The sequence below is a fragment of the Coregonus lavaretus genome, assembly GCF_964263955.1.
Source record: "Coregonus lavaretus genome assembly, chromosome: 3".
In the NCBI taxonomy this organism is placed as follows: domain Eukaryota; kingdom Metazoa; phylum Chordata; class Actinopteri; order Salmoniformes; family Salmonidae; genus Coregonus; species Coregonus lavaretus.
In genome coordinates, this window is record NC_139990.1 from 66,224,017 (window position 1) to 66,230,145 (window position 6,129).

A 6,129-nucleotide genomic window follows, 5' to 3' on the forward strand; every position below is an offset into this window, starting at 1 on the left:
CGCACTATGCTCTTAAACTCTTGATGGTTGCTATAGCGGCCCGTTAACCATCCTCCTGCCAGTTCTAAACTTTGCAAGGCATGTCACTCTACCCATCTCTTCGCATAGGCTACCACTAAGCATGCACTGTTTTCTTAAACACAACTGAATGCATCCATAAATAATTACTGTGTGAATAAATATCACTGAATGACGACAATATTGGAATAAAATAGGCTAATGCAATTGGAGGCATGTATCAAATTGTTGCTTACGGAAACTTCCAAAGTCATCCAATAATTGTAATACATTTGAAGCAAAAGCTTACCCGCATGTGGTCAACGAGATCATCATTTCAGCACCATTTTGATTGGGACAGCACCATCGCGCTGCTTTGACAAGCGTGGGGACTCGTCTTGATAAATCAATATATTTCAGATTTTTGTTTTCCCAGAATCTCCGTTTGGATATTGGTTAGGCTACAATTAGGCTGGGAAAATGGAGTCGAGGTGAATAATGCCCATGATCATCCAGTCTAGTTGTCTCATTTATTAGAACATTTTGCCATGTTATGTACACTGAACAAAAATATAAACGCAACATGTAAAGTGTTGGTCCCATGGTTCATGAGCTGAAATAAAAGATCCCAGACATGTTCCATATGCACAAAAAGCTTACTTCGCTCCAATTTTGTGCACACATTTGTTTACATCCCTGTTAGTGAGTATTTATACTGTGCCAAGATAATCCATCCACCTGATAGGTGTGGCATATCAAGAAGATGATCAAACAGCATCTTCATTACACAGGTGCACCTTGTGCTGGGGACAATAAAAGGCCACTCTAAAATGTGCAGTTCTGTCACACAACACAATGCCACAGATGTCTCAAGTTTTGAGGGAGCATGCATTTGGCATTCTGACTCCAGGAATGTCCACCAGAGCTGTTGCCTACCATAAGCCACCTCCAACGTCGTTTTAGATCATTTGGCAGTTCGTCCAATTGGCCTCACAACCATGACAATGTGTGGGCGAGTGGTTTGCTGATGTCAACGTTGTGAACAGAGTGCCCCATGGTGGAGGTGGGGTTGTGGTATGGGCAGGCATAAGCTACGGACAACGAACACAATCGCATTTTATCAATGGCAATTTGAATCCACAGAGATACCGTGATGAGATCCTGAGGCCCATTGTCATGCCATTCGTCCGCTGCCATCACCTCATGTTTCAGCATGATAATGCACAGCCCCATGTTGCAAGGATCAGTACATAATTCCTGGAAGCTGAACATTTCCCAGTTCTTCCATGGCCTGCATACTCACCAAACATGTCACCCATTGAGCATGTTTGGGATGCTCTGGATCAACATTTATGACAGCGTGTTAAAGTTCCCACCAATATCCAGCAACTTCGCACAGCCATTGAAGAGGAGTGGGACAACATGCCACAGGACCACAATCACCAGCCTGATCAACTGTATGTAGAAGGAGATGTGTCGCGCTGCATGAGGCAAATGGTGGTCACACCAGATACTAACTGGTTTTCTGATCCACGCCCTTACCTTTTTTTTAAAAGGTATATGTGACCAACTGATGCATATCTTTATTCCCAGTCATGTTAAATCCATAGATTATGGCCTCATTAATTTATTTCAATTGACCGATTTCCTTATATGAACTGTAACCCAGTAAAATCTTTAAAATTGTTGCATGTTGCGTTTATATTTTTGTTTATTATTGTTAGTTTAACAAGTGGATTATTTTGCCCTTCACTCGCAGTCGCTTAGTAGCCTAGGCCCACTCCCGACCAAAAGCCTGTGACTTCACTGATTTGTCTGATAATCAATGTGATTTTGTTTCACTGAATCTCCATCTGTAGGCCTATAGGCTATTTGGTTAATTGGTTTTTGGCTGGGCAAATAAGTGGAAATGGTATAGCGCATGTATTCGTTTGCTCATCTATCACTGATCAGAAACATTTAGCATGTGTAGGCCTATTATTTTGCTCTATTGAGTATAGGCAAACTCCAAAAGCCCGCAGAGGTTGTGAAATATGAACATGAGACTTACATGCTTTTGAAAATAGGGTTGCTATTACTTTCGATGGGTATCATGATGAAGGTAAGACCCTACGCCTGTTCCCCAACAAAGCAGAGTGAAGGTAGGAAAGAGATGAAACGTGCAATCAAAAAAGCATGGGCTTGGGCTCTGTTTCAAAATATCCATTTTTTTATATGACAGCGGTTCCACACGTTCCACAAGTTGTATGGGAAAAATATGTGTTGTATTTTATTCTGTTATATTCCATTATATTCTTATTATAAAATACACTGAGTGTACAAAACATTATGAACACCTTCCTAATATTGAGTTGCATCCCCTGTTGCCGTCAGAACAGCCTCAATTCGTCAAGGCATGGACTACAAGGTGTATGTAGATGGTGACTCCAATGCTTCCCACAGTTGTGTCAAGTTGACAGGATGTCCTTTGGGTGGTGGACCATTCTTGATCCACAGTGGATACTGTTGAGCGTGAAAAACCCAACAACGTTGCAGTTCTTGACACACTCAAACCAGTGCGCCTGGCACCTATCCAATCAAAGGCACTTAAATATTTTGTCTTGCCCATTCACCCTCTGAATAGCACACATACACAATCCATGTCTCAATTGCCTCAAGGCTTAAAAATCCTTATTTAACCTGTCTCCTCCCCTTCATCTACACTGATTGAAGTGGATCAAATCAAATCAAATTTTATTGGCCACATGCGCCGAATACAACAGGTGCAGACATTACAGTGAAATGCTTTCACCTGGATTCACCTGGTCAGCCTATGTCATGGAAAGAGCATGGACATGTTTTATACACTCAGTGTATACAGTGCATTCGGAAAGTATTCAGACCCCTTGACTTTTTCCACATTTTGTTACATTAGAGCCTTATATATATATATATATATATTTTTTTCTTTTTTTTAAACATCCTCATCAATCTACACACAATACCCCACAATTGTCACACCCTGGCTCTGGGGACTCTATATGTTGAGCCAGGGTGTGTAGATTCTATGTGTTTGAGTTCTGTGTTGTAGTTCTATGTGTTCTATTTCTATGTTGGCCAGTGTGGTTCTCAATCAGTGGCAACAAGTGTCAGCTGTGGCTGGTTGTCTCTGATTGGGAACCACATTTTAACAGGCTGTTTTCCCACAATAGTTGTGGGATCTTGTTCCGTTTGGTTTGTTCCGTGTTGGTTGTTTAACCTAGGACGTCACGTTGTTCGTTTATTGTTTTGTTCTTGTTATCACTAAAGATAATAAAGTATGTTCGCTCATCACGCTGCGCCTTGGTCTACTCCGTTCAACGATCGTGACAGAAGATCCCACCATACCAGGACCAAGCAGCGTGTCCAGGAGCAGGCAGCCTGGACATGGGAGGAAGCGCCGGGTAAGGAGCTGGAGAGGTTGGCGATGGCCCAGGTGGGCCAATTGTGGTCCTGGGAGGATGCTCGGAGGAAAAGGGCCATGGGCTAAGGTTAAGGCCCTGGCGAGAGAGGAGCAACGGCGTCAACAGTGTCGTCGTCGGACGGACGAGAGGCAACCCCAAAAATTTTTTAGGGGGGGGGCACACGGCATGGGCGACTGGGCAGCAGGAGGCTGCCACAGGGCGAATTGGGAGATTAGGAGAGGAGGCCACCAGGTTTGGGGGGCCAGAAGGCAGGTTGGCGGAGCCTGGATGGAGAGCAGAGCCAACTCCCCGTACTCAGGCATGGCAGCATGAGACTGGGCAGGTTCCGGGGTATGCGGAGCTGCGTACTGTGCCACGAGTGGTCCGGCATAGTCCGGTACGTCCTGTGCGAGCACCCCGCACGTGTCGTGCGAAGGTGGGCATGCAGCCAGGACGGAGTGTGCCGGCTCAGCGCTCGTGGCCTCCAGTGCCTCTCCTCGGTCCCGGATATCCTGCGCCAGTGTCACGTGCTGTTATGCCAGTACGGGTACACAGCCCTGTACGTCCTGTGCTGATGCCTCACACAGAGTGTGTGAAGGTAGGCATTCAGCCAGGACGGGTTGTGGCGGCTCTTCACTCCAGGCCTCCTATCCGTCTCCACAGCCCGAACCGGCCTGTTCCTGCCACTCGCACCAAGCCTACGGTGTGCGTCGCCAGCCCGGCCCGGCCTGTTCCTGCCCCTCGCACCAAGCCTACGGTGCGCGTCGCCAGCCCGGCCCGGCCTGTTCCTGCCCTTCGCACCAAGCCTACGGTGCGCATCGCCAGCCCGGCCCGGTCTGTTCCTGCCACTCGCACCAAGCCAGGGGTGCGCATTGTCAGCCCGGTACGGCCCGTTCCGGCTCCACGCACCAAGCCAGGGGTGCGCATCGTCAGCCCGGTCCGGCCCGTTGCTGCTCCACGCACCAAGCCAGGGGTGCGCATCGTCAGCCCGGTCCGGCTCGTTCCTGCTCCACGCACCAAGCCAGGGTGCGCATTGTCAGCCCGGTACGGCCCGTTCCGGCTCCACGCACCAAGCCAGGGGTGCGCATCGTCAGCCCGGTCTGGCCCGTTGCTGCTCCACGCACCAAGCCAGGGGTGCGCATCGTCAGCCCGGTCCGGCACGTTCCTGCTCCACGCACCAAGCCAGGGGTGCGCATCGTCAGCCCGGTCCGGCCCGTTGCTGCTCCACGCACCAAGCCAGGGGTGCGCATCGTCAGCCCGGTCCGGCCCGTTCCTGCTCAACGCACCAAGCCAGGGGTGCGCGTCGTCAGTCCGGCACAACCCGTGCCTGGGTCACCGGTGCCTGGTCAGGTACCGGTCAGCTGCTCCACACCGGAGCTTAAGCAATCCGCTCCTACGATGTCCAGTCCAGCTCCAGCCAGCGGGGCCAGACCGGACCAGGGGCGCTACGGGGGAATTATTGGAGGGTGGTGGGCAAGCCCGGAGCCGGAACCGCCTCCGAGGAGGAATGCCCACCCAGCCCTCCCCTGTTTGGTTTATGTTGAGGCGCGGTCGCAGTCCGCGCCTTTGGGTGGGGGGGGTACTGTCACACCCTGGCTCTGGGGACTCTATTTGTTGAGCCAGGGTGTGTATATTCTATGTGTTTGAGTTCTGTGTTGTAGTTCTATGTGTTCTATTTCTATGTTGGCCAGTGTGGTTCTCAATCAGTGGCAACAAGTGTCAGCTGTGGCTGGTTGTCTCTGATTGGGAACCACATTTTAACAGGCTGTTTTCCCACAATAGTTGTGGGATCTTGTTCCGTTTGGTTTGTTCCGTGTTGGTTGTTTAACCTAGGACGTCACGTTGTTCGTTTATTGTTTTGTTCTTGTTATCACTAAAGATAATAAAGTATGTTCGCTCATCACGCTGCGCCTTGGTCTACTCCGTTCAACGATCGTGACAACAATGACAAAGCAAAAACAGGTTTAGAAATGTTAGCAAATTATATAAAACAAATAACAAAAATACATTTACATAAGTATTCAGACCCTTTACTCAGTACTTTGTTGAAGCACCTTTGGCAGCAATTACAGCCACGAGTCATCTTGAGTATGACGCTACAAGCTTGGAACACCTGTATTTGGGGAGTTTCTCCCATTTTCAGGTCTCTCCAGAGATGTTTAATCGGGTTCAAGTCCGGGCTCTGGCTGGGCCACTCAAGGACATTCAGAGACTTGTCCCGAAGCCACTCCTGCGTTGTCTTGGCTGTGTGCTTAGGGTCGTTGTCCTGTTGGAAGGTAACCTTCCCCCCAGTCTGAGGTCCTGAGCTCTCTGGAGCAGATTTTCATCAAGGATCTCTCTGTACATTGCTCTGTTCATCTTTCCCTCGATCCTGATAAGTCTCTCAGTCACTGCTGCTAAAAAACATCCCCACAGCATGATGCTGCCACCACCATGCTTCACCGTAGGGATGGTGCCAGGTTTCCTCCAGACGTGACGCTTGGCATTCAGGCCAAACAGTTCAATCTTGGTTTCATCAGACCAGAGAATCTTATTTTTTATGGTCTGAGAGTCTTTAGGTGCCTTTTGGCAAACTCCAAGCGGGCTGTCATGTGCCTTTTACTGAGGAATTGCTTCCGTCTGGCCACTCTACCATAAAGGCCTGATTCGTGGAGTGCTGCAGAGATGGCTGTCCTTCTGGAAGTTTATCCTATCTCCACAGAGGAACTCT